The 14,611-nt window shown below is 39.9% G+C and overlaps 1 protein-coding gene and 1 pseudogene across 1 annotated transcript in view; one reads left to right on the top strand and one right to left on the bottom strand.

Moving 5' to 3' along the window:
• Positions 1 to 14,611, top strand: part of PHF21A (PHD finger protein 21A) — a 207,114-nt gene that overhangs the window by 77,186 nt on the left and 115,317 nt on the right. The window lies entirely within an intron of this gene.
• LOC105888011 lies at positions 4,696 to 6,361 on the bottom strand (annotated as a pseudogene).

Raw genomic sequence — 14,611 nt, 5'->3', positions numbered from 1 at the left:
AAAAAAAAAAAAGAAAAGAAAAGAAAAGAAAAGAAAACTTGTGCCATTGAGAAGATATTGCATGAGCTATAAAGAAGGAAGAATATTTTAAATTTCAAGATTTTAAATAAAAGGTATATCGCAGAGCCTCCTGGTGGCAGCAGTTCTTTTTCACTAGTGTCCTAATTTGAGACACCTGCCAAATGGGAGCTGATTCTGAATTAGCAAAACAAAGCTTTTCTATTTGTTCTATATCCTTTTAAGGCTGTCAACTGCAAAAATTATAAAAAAAATTTTTTTACTACAAATATAAAAATAACATGTAAAACATTTAATAATTCTGATTTTAGCCTCACATTCTATTTTCAATGGATACCCTAGTATTTAGCTTACAAATGCCTTATAGGTGAATTGGGGAATCCAGATGTAGATTGTTGGGGTATTTGTACTAAGAGGTTTCATGACTCCTGCTGCCTCCTGTGCCTGACAGATGATGTAGTATATAGATCTTGTGGTAATTTTATTGGGTCTCAGTTCAGATGACTTACTAATGAAGGGGTGGGTTGACTGATGTGGGGAATTAGAAAGGTCAGTGGATAAAAACTTGTAGCTAGGCTCGGCGCCTGTGGCTCAAGTGGCTAAGGCTCCAGCCATATAACACCTGAGCTGGCGGGTTCGAATCCAGCCCGGGCCCGCCAAACACAGTGATGGCTGCAACCAAAAAATAGCCGGGCATTGTGGCGGGCACCTATAGTCCTAGCTACTTGGGAGGCTGAGGCAGGAGACTTGCTTGAGCCCAGGAGTTGGAGGTTGCTGTGAGCTGTAAGGCCGCAGCACTCTGCCCAGGGTGACAGCTTGAGGCTCTGTCTCAAAAAAACTTGTAGCTAGTGTTTGTATAATAGTAAAAGCTCTGTAGAGAGAAAAGTCTCAGTTAACTGAAGTGACTTACCTGTTACTCCTCAGTTTGAATGCCTGCTCCTGTAAGTTGCTGTCTAGGTACTCACACAGTTCTTCCATCAGTTGTAGAATGGTTACCAAGAGTGAGTTGTATGGAATACTAATGAGCTATTAAAAAAAGAATGAAATCATATCTTTTGTAGCAACATGAATGGAACTAGAGGCCATTATCTTAAGTGAAACAGCTCAGACAAAGACATATATAGCACTAGTTCTCACTTACAAGGGGGGAGCTAAATAATGTGTACAAGTGGAAACAGTGTAGAATGATAGTCAGTGAAGACTCAGTCTCAGAGGGGCTTGGGGGTTGAGAGGGAATGATGGGAGGTTGCTTGGTGCATACAAGGTGTGCTGGTGTGGTTATGGATGCACTGTAGGCTCTGACACAATACAGTATAATACATCATTGTAGCAAAATTGCACTTGTACCCCATGAGTATGTACAAATAAAAAGGAAGGAGGCATTAATGAATAAATAAAAATGGAGTTAGTCTTCTTAAAAACAAGTGAGTTATGTTTCTTTCCAAACCTGCTTATGCTGTTTGTTCTTGGTATTGTAATTATGTAATTTAATTGTTATTACTATTAACAATTTATATATAATTAACAATTTATATTATATAAATTAACAATTTAATTATTACTAAAGTGACTTATAAAAAACCAAGTTGTTCTCATGAAAACCAAGTTTAATGCTTTGGGAAAAGTTGCTGAAAAATTACTAAAAAATTACCACTTAGTTACACTAAGGTAAGACATTTGAAACAGAATGGGATAAATTATGAATGTCCAGAAAGTTTCTATGTTCAGATTTGTTCAAAGTGTCTCAGATTCTCACCATAATTTAAAAGCCAGAAATGGAAATGGTAGTGGATGCATTATAGCTCTAGTTCGTGAAAAACAGACATTTTGGCGCTCTAACCTACAGATTAGTACAGACAGAAGGCCTGACCCTATATTCATAAGATTAACAAATAAAGGTTCATTTAAATTAAAATAGATGCTTAGGTATATGTATCAAATTTTATGATTTCCTGATTTATATTACTTCATTTTCTTATCTGGTCAACTACTAGTCCTGATCATTATTGGTTAAAAGAGCTTCTGCTGCATTGGTTCAAGACACTAAAACTAACACATTTTCTTCCAGCATTTAATTAATTGATTCACAAACATTTAGGAATGCCTATTATATACCTGTAATATTGCCACTCAGCCTCAGTGATGAACAAGGCTTATAGGGCTTCTCTTCTTAAGGAGCTTACCTTCTAATGACATATTAGTGAAAGTCTAGTGACTTGAATAGTAATTACTTTCTCAACAATTGGAGAATAGTTATTAAAATAAAATATAGTTTTTATATTGAAGATCAAGGCCACATCTACCTGTAGACTACTGGTTTCTCAGTCTTAGCTATAGACTAAACTAGACCTGGACTAAACTAAAAAGCTTTAGAAAAATGCTGCATCCATGGCTGTGTCTTATACCAATTGAATCAGAATCTCTGGAAATGGGGCTCATGTATACAAAAGATGTGTAGGAACGGACAAGTTGATTTTGATTAAAGTTGTCTGATAGTTCCCAAACTAAATCTGATACCCTCAAGCCAATTTGATACAACATTTTTCTTCCTGAATTATTCGGGGACAAATATTTGTATGGTTTTAGTTTATGAGAGTTAACAATGTGTTTGAATGTTACTAGAGAACAAACTTTATGTAATACAATTTTTAAGGATTACTATCTTATTAATACTATAACTTTTTTAGCTTTTCCTTTTAGAAAAATACTTTTCTTTCTTTTTTTTTGGTGTGAGACATTGTCTCACTGTGTCACCCTAGGTAGAATGCCATGGTGTCATCATAGCTCACAGCAACCTCAAACTTTTGGACTTAAGCAATCCTCTTGCTTCAGCCTCCTGAGTAGCTGGGACCACAGCACCCACCACTATGCTTGGCTAGTTTTTTCTGTTTTTAAAAGCAGAGATGGGGGTCTCTTCCTCTGGCTAGGTCTTGAACTCCTGAGCTCCAAGCCAGTCAACCTACCTTGGCCTCCCAAAGTGCTGGGATTATAAGCATAAGCCACCATGCCCAGCCTAAAAAATTTTTTTCAAGAAAGAGAGGGATTGATTGAAATTCTTCGTGGATTCTGTTGACGTATGCATCTTTTACCAATGTATTTCAGTTTTCAGAAGCATTTCCGTGGGTCAGAAACCTAAAAAAAAGCATGCATTTTATTTGTTTTAAAATATTAACGTTCAGGTTTTCTGTCTCCACTGCAACCATGGCACCCATGAAAAAGCCTGTGGCAAAGGGAGACAAAAAAAGAAGCAGAGGGTTTTGAAGTTCATCCCTGACTACACCTACCCTCTAGAAGATTTGGATGCTGCCAATTTTGAGCAGTTTTCCTAAGAGGGAGTCAAAGCGAATGGAAAACCTAGGAATCTCAGTGGAGGAGTTGTAACCATCGAAAGGAACAAGTTCACTGTAACTTCTGAGGTGATTTTTTTCCAAAAGGTATGTCACTAAAAATTTTTTGAAGAAGAATAACCAACGTGAGTGGTTACATGTAGCTGCTAACAGTATAGAGAGTTACTAATTCCATTATGTCCAAAGTAACCAGAATGAAGAAGAGAAAGACAAGGATCAAAACTCATTTATCTGGAATATTTTATATGAGTTATTGAATAAGAACTTGGGAAACAAAAAAAGTAATGTTCAGCTTATATGAAACACTAGTTAAGGTTAGAAAACATTGAACCATGGAGTTCTTTTTGCCAGTCATAGCATATGTGTAATATTATATATATTGAAGAGTAATTGATGTCAGAGCTATTAACAACATCTTAAAATCTCTTAAGGATGATTTCATTTATACTTAATCTTTAGGCCTTGAAACTATTTATTTTATTAAATCATAGCTGTGTACATTAATGCAGTCATGGGGTACAATATGCTGGTTTTATATACAATTTGAATATTTTCATTAAACTGGTTGAAACTTTGAAGGTTTAAAGTATAGCATATTCATTATTTTTCTTCATAGTTCTTATAAAATATAGTTCTTCTTTTCTTGCTAATTCATTTGTACTGTTCTTTTTTACTTTAACTTTTTAGAGACAGGATCTCACTCTTATCACCTAGTCTGGAGTGCAGGGGCATGATCACACCTCACTGTAACCTCCAACTCTTGGGCTCAGTTGATCCTCTTGCCTCGGGCTCCTGAGTGGCTAGGACTAGAGGTATATTTACATACTTCTGTCACTCAAAAGAGGACTCGAAGTTACTACCTTTGGGGGGTGGGGAGTATTTGTTTCTCTGATAATCCTTTCATATGGATAATTTGTAGATCAGACTTGTTACAGAAAGTTGTTTTTGTTTTTGAAAAACCAGTGTTCACTTTATTCTTAAATTTGCACTTTTCAAATCCACAGGGGAAGGAGTCTTTGAGGAAAGAGAGGTATGAGGAGGGGTGTGTGAGGGAATGAGGGATGGTGAAGAGGGGGAAGGAAAAGGCCCAGAAACAAAGACCCCACCCCCATTTGGAGGACTAAGCATAGACTGGGCCCCAGGCCAGTAGTAGCAGGGTTTCCTATGTCCTGGCTTTACAGAGCTGGGCCATAAGACCTCAGGGAGGACCACAGTTATCTAGAGACTGTCACCATTTGACAGGCTGCTATAGCCCAAAGCTTCTGGTGCCCAAAGCAGGAAGTGAGCCTCCCACTATACTGTTAGAGGCCAGGGAATGCAAAGTCGAGGGCTACCCATCCAGCAGCTTCAGGATGCTCTCAAGCTCCTTCGGAGTGTTCTAGGCCTAGTCCTTTTTCTTCTTAGTGGGAGTCTACTTCTTCTGCCAGGCAGATCTGATTTTTTTTTTTACTCATTGAGACAAAGTCTCACTTTGTCACCTTTGGTACAGTGCCATGGTGTCATATCTCACAACAACCTCCAACTCTTGGGCTCAGTGATTCTCTTGTCTCAGTTTCCCAAATAGCTGGGCCTACAGGCACCTGCCACAATGCCCGGCTATTTTTAGAGATGGGGTCTCATTCTTGCTCAGGCTGGTCTGAAACCTGTGAGCTAGGGCAATCTATCTGCCTTGGCTTCCCAGAGTGCAAGGATTACAGGCACGAGCTACCATGCCCGGCCTTTGCACAGCCATTATCTTCTGAAAAGTGTCCATGACCTCACTGACTGCTATGTAGAGCCACTGCCTCAGTTCCTGCTGGCTCACCTCCTCCTTTGCCAGTCTCATCAGGTCATGTTTCTTGGTGTAGTTGTGGGCACTAATTGTCATCAGCTTGGTCCCCTGTTTGCACTGCTCAGTGAGGACCTCATCATCTGAGTCTTCTCCTCAGTGGTCCCCAGACTCCAAAAGACCCTGGGCAACAGCTCCTCCATGATGCATCTCTCCAGGAACTTGGCATGCAGCACACTGAACAGCTATTCTGATTGCAAGAAGAGGTGCTTGGCCCATTGAGCCAGTTCTTTCCCGGACACATCTGGAATAGGAGAATCCTCTGCAGCAGAAGTAATAACTTTCCTCCACTGGGGCCTGCAAGAGGTGATGTGTCAGGGTACCAGAGGGGTACCCATCCTCCAGCTGTTCATACTGGGCCTCAGACTTCTTCAGCAGGGCATCCACATCATTAGTATTTGGTTCCGTCATCAGCCCCATGAGTTCTTTCTTATTAGCAATAGCCACTGCCTGAGCCCCATCCTTCTGCTTCTCTAGCAGGTGTTCAGGGCCCAGTGCTGGGAGTAGTGGTTCCCCAGCAGTGGGATCTTATAATGTTCACCCTCATCTTCTGGGGGTTTCAGCAGCTTCTCTAGTGTGCACACCTCTTCACTAATGATATCAGCACAGTAGGGCTCCACCAAAGCCCAGAACCTGTTGAGGGCATCATTCTTAGGGATCCAAGGCATGTCAGTGGCATCACCACTGAATGCATATTCTTGAATCTTGGGCTGAAGGTTTTTGGATTTGGGCCACCTCGGGCCAGAGCCTGCCCATGTCCTGCCTTCCCTTCCAGTTTCTGCTGCTTGAGCTTCCCATGTTTGGGGGAAGCTCCAAGTTCATGTTCTTGACCCAGCTTCAGGAATCAATGGTCACTCTTCTTATCTTGTCAGTCATTGAGGATCTGGGTTTCAGCTTCAAGCACGTGCATGGCAGAGAACAGGGTCTCATGCTCCAGCTCTAGGGCGTCCAGCTCCTCGATGCTGATGCCATCATCCTCAGAGCATGTAGTGTAATGGGGACAGACCTTCAGGTGGTCCACAGACTTGAAGTCATGGAACTGCAACAGGCAGTCTTTCAGTTGATGGCCCAGCATAAGAGGGACTCTGTGGAGCTCCCTAGAATATTCCGAGGACTAAGAGATGATGTCCATCAAGAGCCCAGGTCAGTGCCTAGCATAGAAAGAAGACTGTTTAATGGCTGCCCCACCCAGGGTCACTCCAATGTCCCACTTTCACAGTCCCCATCCTTTAGGAATACCCTAATGTGGCTCCATGCCCTCTGCATTCTACCTTCTATAGCCTGGGGCTATAGAGTGGGCAGAGAGTTCAGTTACAGAAAGTTTTGATTCTGGTATCCATGAGGTATGATTTAGTGTTCTGTGAAACCAAGCATTTATCAAGGCACAAGATCAAATTCTAAAATATACATTATATTTAATTATAAATTTTGAATTAAAAATGTAATCTTAATAATTGAGTACTGCCCTTAGATTAATAATGCTTTAAGGGAGGGCACATTAGTTGAGGCCTTTAGATTTTCACCATATATAAAGTTAGCTTTTCATCCCTGAAATGTCTTCATGTGAGGATTATTCCTTTACCTTGTCTCCTAGCACATATGTACATGCATGGACACTCAGATACACCCCTTAAAGATGCAACTGTTCCCTTCCCTTTCCTTATCTGTCATGGTAAGCATGGTTTGGTGGTTTGGTCATAGATGTCCAGGAAGTTGGAAAAGCCTTGTTAACTGAAAGTAAAAGAGAAAATACTTAAACAACTCACTACGAGATTAACTGCTATAGTAAAGATTTCAGGGGCTCCACCCGTGCAAATGATGAGAAAACTAATAGAAATAAAATGCTATCTTATTAGTGCTAGTAACTAGGAGCAGTTTAACCCCATGAGTATCTTACTTTTCTATCTCTACCTTTTGTTTTAGTTAAAATATCAGTACCTCCTGTGTAAGTACTTAGCAGTTTTCAATTCTGTGAAGTATATAAACTTTTTTTTCTTTTTTTCCTCAAGAGTTCAGAAAACTGATAGGCAGTGAGGTTGAATGACTGATCCAAAGCTGTTTGGCTGGTATATGAGTGAAGACTTTTCTGGCTTCCAGTGAAATAAACTCAAAAGTTGTTGAAGCAAAAAGAATTTATTGACTTATACACATATAACTAATAAGTTGAGGGATGTAGGTGCTTTCAGGCATGGATGGATTTAGGGGCTTAAAATATGTTTTAGGACGATATCGCCATCGTTTGGCTTCATTTACATGTCGGCTGTCCTGTACTGGCAGAGGTTACCTCTGGAAGCTTTAAGTTTACAACCTGCCATTTTATCAACTCCAATGAACAGAGAAAGATTTTTTTTTCTTTGTACTGGCAAAATGTACTCGCAAAAGGCCTGGGCATGATTTTCAGGTCCATTCTCAAGCCAGTCTCCCTCTTATGGAGTCCCTTCATTATTTAGGCTTGGATCACATGCCACCCCAGGTTTGGGATCACCTCAACTTTGACGATTTGCAACTATTCCATTGACTATTTTCATAGGTAATATGTTATCCATTGGCCATTATTATAAGGAGCAACCTTTGGGAGGCTATCTTAAGTTTAGAATTCCACTAGTAGTTTGAAATACATAAGGAGAAAGGAAGCTTGCTAGAAAAACTATTGTTGGATTGTTTAAATGTTTCAACATTGTGAGAGGCTCCAAATTTCTGGACAAAAGGATTTTTCTCCCAGTTCATCCTCTCTCCTCCTAGATGCTCCCCCCCACCTCAACTCCCTATTTCTTAAGTTCGTTCTTTCATCTGATTGCCTCTCTTGTTCCTAAATCTTACCCTTGTAGGAGCAGAGGCTAGACACTTTCCTCACTCTCTTGAGTTGAGGCATGATGACCTTTCCCTTCCTTCAAGTAAAATACTACAGAATGGAATTGTACATTTACATGTTTAAGAATAGCTGGTGAGCAAGAATTCAGTTTTCCTTCTGTGGACAGGAAGCTTTGTATCTCTAAAGATCAAAGTTAGCATACTCTGTCCCAGATTTCCTTGGGCGGCTTCAGCTTGAGTATCTCCGGAGGCTTGAGAAGCAGCCGAGACACTGGAGACTGAGGCTTAAGGGCTTCCTGTAAACTCTTTTGTGCCCAAGGTGGCTATGAGAATGGAGGCAGGAGGTAATGTTAAATGCTCTGGTTTTCATTCCAGCTGTCAACAGAATAAAAATGACCTAACGGTATTTTAGGCCCCCAGGCTGCACTGAAATGACATGCCACCTGCTGACCTAATTCATTTCATTTCTGGTAGTAGGATAGCCAAAGCAATTTGCTCAATTTGCAATTGACTGTTTACTCTTTAAAGCAGCAATGATTAGATCTAGTGTAAGAAATCACATACTTTATTTATCAAGAATTAAAAACTTTAAAGGTGGAAAGTTACCCTTTTTGGAAGAGATCATTTAAATATGGTGTATTTCACCTTGGAGACTAACTATGCTTTTAGAAAGCTACTTTGTGCTGCTGTTCCCAGGAAGGAGTACAATCTGCTGATGAAATTTTAGATAACAGAAGTGTGTCTCCGCAGCAGCTGAATGGAGCAGAGAACTAGAAGAGTGCTATATTTATCTTTAGGTAAATTTTTGCAATTCACTAGAAAAAAATCTGTATAGCATGCAAGCAGATTATCTCATGTTAATCTAGCAGCTGTTTCTCAGGCAAATAGAAGAGAGAATGTATGTAGCTATAGTCCTGCACATAAACTCAGGTACTGGATGTAATTCCTTTGTCACAAACTGTGTCAGGGGCTACCTGTGCTGGTAAGTTCTTGTTTCTTCAGTTTTAATTTAGGAAAATCTTATTAATGCTATTTTTCTCTTCTCCATCAAAATGAAATAATTAAAACTTATAAAGTATAGTTTTAAGAGCTTAGACTCTGGGCTTGAAAATTGTGTTTAACTATAGTTGTATATAGTATTGCAATTGGTGAATTAGAATTCTAGAAACACCTACTTTTATTCCCCTCCCAGATGTCCTTATATCATTAAGGAACATGCTGGCAGAATTAAGGTGTCTGCTTCCAGGTCAGCCCTCTTTTATTTCTTGTTGCTTTCTGTGATTCGGCAGCTATGGAATTTGCTTCCCTGCATGGGCCTCTCAGAAGCCAGCTCTCCTGCTCTCCCCAGCACGCTCACAGTCAGCAGAACAGGGAAATCACACTGATCAGCACACCACTCAGTTGATCAAAGTAAGCCAGACACTTTTCTTCAACAAGACCCAGCGGTATTAGTCACTACGCCTTCTCCCGCCGTGAGCAAGGCCACTGGAATGCTGCTGGCAACGTTAGTCTCTGTGTGTAAAAAGCTGCTTATGTTCCTTTTGCCTTGGCTTTGGCTGAGGCCAAGGCAAGGGGCGGGGGAGAAAAGAAGGAAAATGTCCCAATAGCCAGTATCTCTTCTTTCTAAAACTTGGCGTGAAGCATTTCTTTCAGAAGCAATCCCTAGTGGCAATCCCCAACTCTGCTGGGGAAAGACTTGCTAATTTTCTTTTAATTGCATAAGAACAGAGCCCTACAGCAAATTGAACATGTGGGTGACTACATGAAATATATGACAGAATATAGTCTTACTTTGATTGAGTTAATCACAGGTCTGATAAATCTACAAAATTAAAATGAACCACATACTTTAGTACTTAATCTCTTGATTCTTTTACTGTCTACTATTTGCTAGGTAGCCTTAATGTTATTTTGTAGGGAACCTAGGATTCTTAGTGCTTATTTGTTGGATATAGACAGTAGTTTGCTATTTGTGGTTCCAACGGTTGTATAATTTCCTTTCTTGTAAGCAGTTGGCATTTCAGTACAGTTTACGATATGGAACAGGGAAGGGACCCCCTGAGTAGGACAGTGGCTGCTCTTTGTCACTTGCAGCTGTGTTTGCAAGGGAGCATGCTGGCAACCAGCAAAAAGAGTGCTGTGACAGGTGGGAAGAGCAAAACCAGAAATATGCTTCTCCTTTTCTCTTTTCTCTTATTCTCTTTCTATTCCCTCCCCCACCCCCACCCCCCTTTCTACCTGACCTTCTGTTTTTCTTCTCTTCCCCTTTTAGAAGCCATCTGTTTCCCACTACCAGTTCTTTTTGGCTTGCAGATGCCACCATACAGGAATATGCTGTATGAAGCTAGTCTGTGTTTGACCTAGTGAATGTATGTATTTGGGCTGGGCTTAGTCTAAATGCACTGAATGGAATGGTGAGGGCCTGGTATATACAATTTCATAAATTTTACACAGCAGTTCTAGAGACTGAAAAGGACATATCTTACTACCATGATTTGAGAAATAACAGATACCTTTCTAAAACCTGGCTCTGCATGTTCTCTATTAGAGATGGAGAGGGTGTTACTCTATTATAGATGTGTAAAATGCTACATACTAAAATGTATTGCCCTGGCCTGTGCCTAAGCAAGTGGGAGAAAAGGAGGAAAATGTCCCAACAGCCAAACTTGTCATGAAGCATTGTCATTCCTGTTGTCAGTAACAATACAAGTTGCCGTTCTGCAGTGTTAGTTTTGCTATTCCCTGAACAGACAACCAGTTAATGGTATCATTCTTTGGTCTCCCTTCATTTATCTTCCTACCAGGCATTGCTGGTAGGAATGTAAAATGGTACAGCCACTTGGAAAATAGTCTGGCAGTTTCTCAAAATGTTAAACATAGACTTAAACCATGTGACTGAGCAATTTTACTCCATAGGTATATACCCAAGAGAAATGAAAACATATGTTTAAATAAAAACTCCAACCTGGAATATTCATATTTGCATTATTCATGATAGCCAAAAGTAGAAATAATCTGTCAACAATTTTATTTAATGGAAGGTTAAATAAAATGTGGTACATCCATGCAATGGAATATTATTTGACAATAAAAGGCAATGAAGTACTGGTACATTTACTACAACAGGGGTGACTTAAAATGTAAAAGAAGCCAGTCACAAAAGGTTATTATATGATTCCATATGTTAAATGTCCAGGATATGAAAATCTGTAGGGATAGAAAGTCAGTTAGTGGTTGCCCAGGGAGATTATGTGTATGTGTGTGTATATATGTTTGGGGGTGGGGAAGGAGAGTAATGGCTAATGACATAGGGTTTTTGTAGGGGTGATGAAAATGTTCTGAAATTGATTATGGGTTGTGCAACACTATGAATATGTTAAAAGCCATTGAATTCCTTTGTGTGCTATGTGAATTACATCTCAATAAAGTGGTTAAAAATAGTAATTATATATTTCTTTTGGTCTGAACTTATAGTATTATCTTTCAATTCAAAGTTGTAGTGCGTAGAACTCCTATTCTCAGTAAGAGTGTTAGCCTAGTAACAGTAAAAACTTACTTGCCCAGTGTGCCTTTGTGTACCCAGAGTTTCACATACTTTATCTAATTTGATCCCCACTACTAGACTTCATTGTGCAGATAAAACTGACATACATAGAGAAAAGGGATTTCTCTTAAAATTATACAACCAGGCTCGGCGCCTGTGGCTCAAGTGGCTAGGGCACCAGCCACATACACCTAAGGTGGCCTGTTTGAATCTAGCCCGGGCCCTCGAAACAGTGATGGCTGCAACCAAAAAATAGCCGGGCATTGTGGTGGGCGCCTGTGGTCCTAGCTATTTGGGAGGCTGAGGCAGGAGACTCGCTTGAGCCCAGGAGTTGGAGGTTGGTGTGAACTGTGATGCCAGGGAACTCTACCCAGGGGGATAGCTTGAGGCTCTGTCTCAAATAAATAAATAAATAAATAAGATTATACAACCAAGAAAGTAGAGGAAGCTTTAATCTCAGGCTTTCTGATGGCTAGTCACTGCCCTGTTGTCAGAACAGTGTCAGAACATTGCGAAGAAATAATAGTGACTCTTGACATTTTTCCAGATTCTTAATTGTAAGAATCACTTTCACTCTTGAATATGGCTGGAAAAGTTACTTACTTTATCTGTCTTTCTTTTCTTTATCAAAAAAATTGAGATATTAATGCTTCCCACCTAACAGTCATTTATATTCTTGCCTTGGTTTCTTTATCTAGAAGAACAAGCTAAGAATGTTTTCTGTCTCTTGGGCATATAATAAGGATTAACTAATAAAAGACAATTATAAAACATCTTGCCAGGCTATAAAAAAGCTTCATAATAAACCATCAAGGAGTATTGTTTTTCTCTTTCTTTTATATTGTTCAACTTCACAACCTCAGCAGGATGTAATAATAACCACTTATATCACTTTTCTCTAAGGAGCTCAAAGCACTTTACAGACATTCTCAAATTAATTCTCCCTACGTCCCTGTGAGTTACATAGGGAACTGGTACCATAGGAGCTAAAGCGAAGTAACTTGCCTGAAGCCTTTATCTCCAGCTGGGTCTATACTGTACTGATGGCTCATTTATTTGTCCCTAGTGATATTTATTTGGTCAGTTATATTTTCTGTGAATTTGTCACTTGTTAAACATGAAAAAATGCTTGACTAGCCTTCCTAAATCTTTTTTTTAATAGAGATGGGGTCTGTCTCTTCCTCAGGCTGGTCTCAGAACTCCTGAGCTCAAGAAATCCACCTGTCTCAGCCTCTCATAGTGAGCCGTTAGAGGCGTGAGCCGCCACACTTGACCCCTAAATCAGTTTAGATTAAGTTAGGCTTTATCAGGAGTCAAGATGTTTATTTTCACCTACTGTACCATCCTTGATCTAGACTGGAAAAACCCAGCTCAAAACTTCCGAATATACACTTTTGACTTGAATATTCACTATGGAAAGCGTTGACAACCACGCGTCCCACTGTGTGCATAGAAGAAATCCTTGATGAGAATTTCTCTGATTTGTCCAGAAACTCTTCACAGAATGAAGGCCAACTTCCTTCCAAGTTGTTGGTTTGACAGTGTATTGACATGTAGAAAGCTCATTTACCATCTGGATTGCAACCTAGATCTTCTCCACCTCCATCATCATTTAATATTATTTTTGTCTGGCTTAATCCCATTACCAGCCCTTATGACAGAATATATATGAGGGGAATGTATACATAAGATGGTAAGAAAGACCTCTGTAAGATTGTTTTAGAGTGGCTTCTAATAAACCACTAGAAAGCAGAGTGAAGCTTGACCCAAACACTGGAAAACAATTAAGTAAAATTTGGCTTTTCTCTTGCCCTGTGTTAAGAGAAGCTCTGGTTTCTTGCTGAGACTGTCCTGGCAAGGGTTTTTGGCAAGGGTTTTTGGCTTAAATCTGTTCTGTTCTTTTAGTTTCTCTTTTATGGTACTGATCTCTCATTTTGCTTGATGGGGGAATACTTTTTTCCCCTCCAGAAGTACGTTTCCCCTGCATATTAGCCTTGTTGGTATGCTGCCCCATAGGAAAGATGGCCTCAGTGCTGTTGGCACTGTCCTGTGTACAGTTAATTAAACCTCCTGCTGTGGACCTGGATTTCCGCTGCTGCTGTTCACTGATGTGTGTGAATTGAGCGAAGCACATGTACATAAGCTTAGGCACACTCACAGAAACAAACCCTGAAAACAGCAAAAGATGGAGTTGGGGTAAAACCTTCAGCTTTTAAATTAGCTTGGTAATCTGGCTAGCTGAATGCCAGAGCTCACAAAGCTGAGAATTGCATTTCTGAAGATAAGACAGACCCTTTTTGTGTTTTTATCTTTTCTTCCCAAAATATATTGAGTTTTAATATGGTACTTTATCTCTGTAAGCAAGAAAACAGCCAGTGGTGAACTCATGGGCCACTGGGTCCAACTCAAAGAGGCCTTTCTCCTCATTTCACTGGTGACCGTATGTCAAGAAGGTAAATCATGACCAGAGACTTACTAAGGGATGTGTCTGCCATGGCCTCATTGCAGTATTAAAGGGGTTAAGGAACTCTTAAAAGGTGAGATTAGGGCTTTCTAGAAGTCTGGTAACCCACGTGTTTTCCAGAACAGTGATTTCCTTTGAGCTAGGCTCCTGCCCTTTTTCATTTCACTAAATGTTCAGAGAGAATCTTGATTTCTAACCATTGTTTTTTAAATACTTTGTAGTACTTAGATTTCTTCTGTGATTCTATTTACTAGGACATAAGATTATTTAAGAAGCACTAAATAAATTTTTCCCAATTCCCAGTTTCTTACTTGGTAAAATATAGCAAGTAATTAGGTTATAGAGGTATTGGAGTCCTAAAAACATGTCAGCCACTGAATCGGGCAACTCCTGTGTTCTTTCTCCACTTACCCTACTCCCCTCAACAAGTTTTGACTATGTATTTTTATTTTTATTTATTTATTTATTTTTTGAGATGGAGCCTCAAGCTATCCCCCTGGGTAGAGTGTCATGGCAGCACAGCTCATAGCAACCTCCAACTCCTGGGCTCAAGCGAGTCTCCTGCCTCAGCCTCCCAAGTAGCTGGGACTATAGGCGCC

Source organism: Otolemur garnettii, unplaced genomic scaffold, assembly GCF_000181295.1.
Source record: "Otolemur garnettii isolate 467f Iridium unplaced genomic scaffold, OtoGar3 scaffold00001, whole genome shotgun sequence".
NCBI classification, from domain to species: domain Eukaryota; kingdom Metazoa; phylum Chordata; class Mammalia; order Primates; family Galagidae; genus Otolemur; species Otolemur garnettii.
This window is presented reverse-complemented; position numbering and strand designations above follow the sequence as displayed.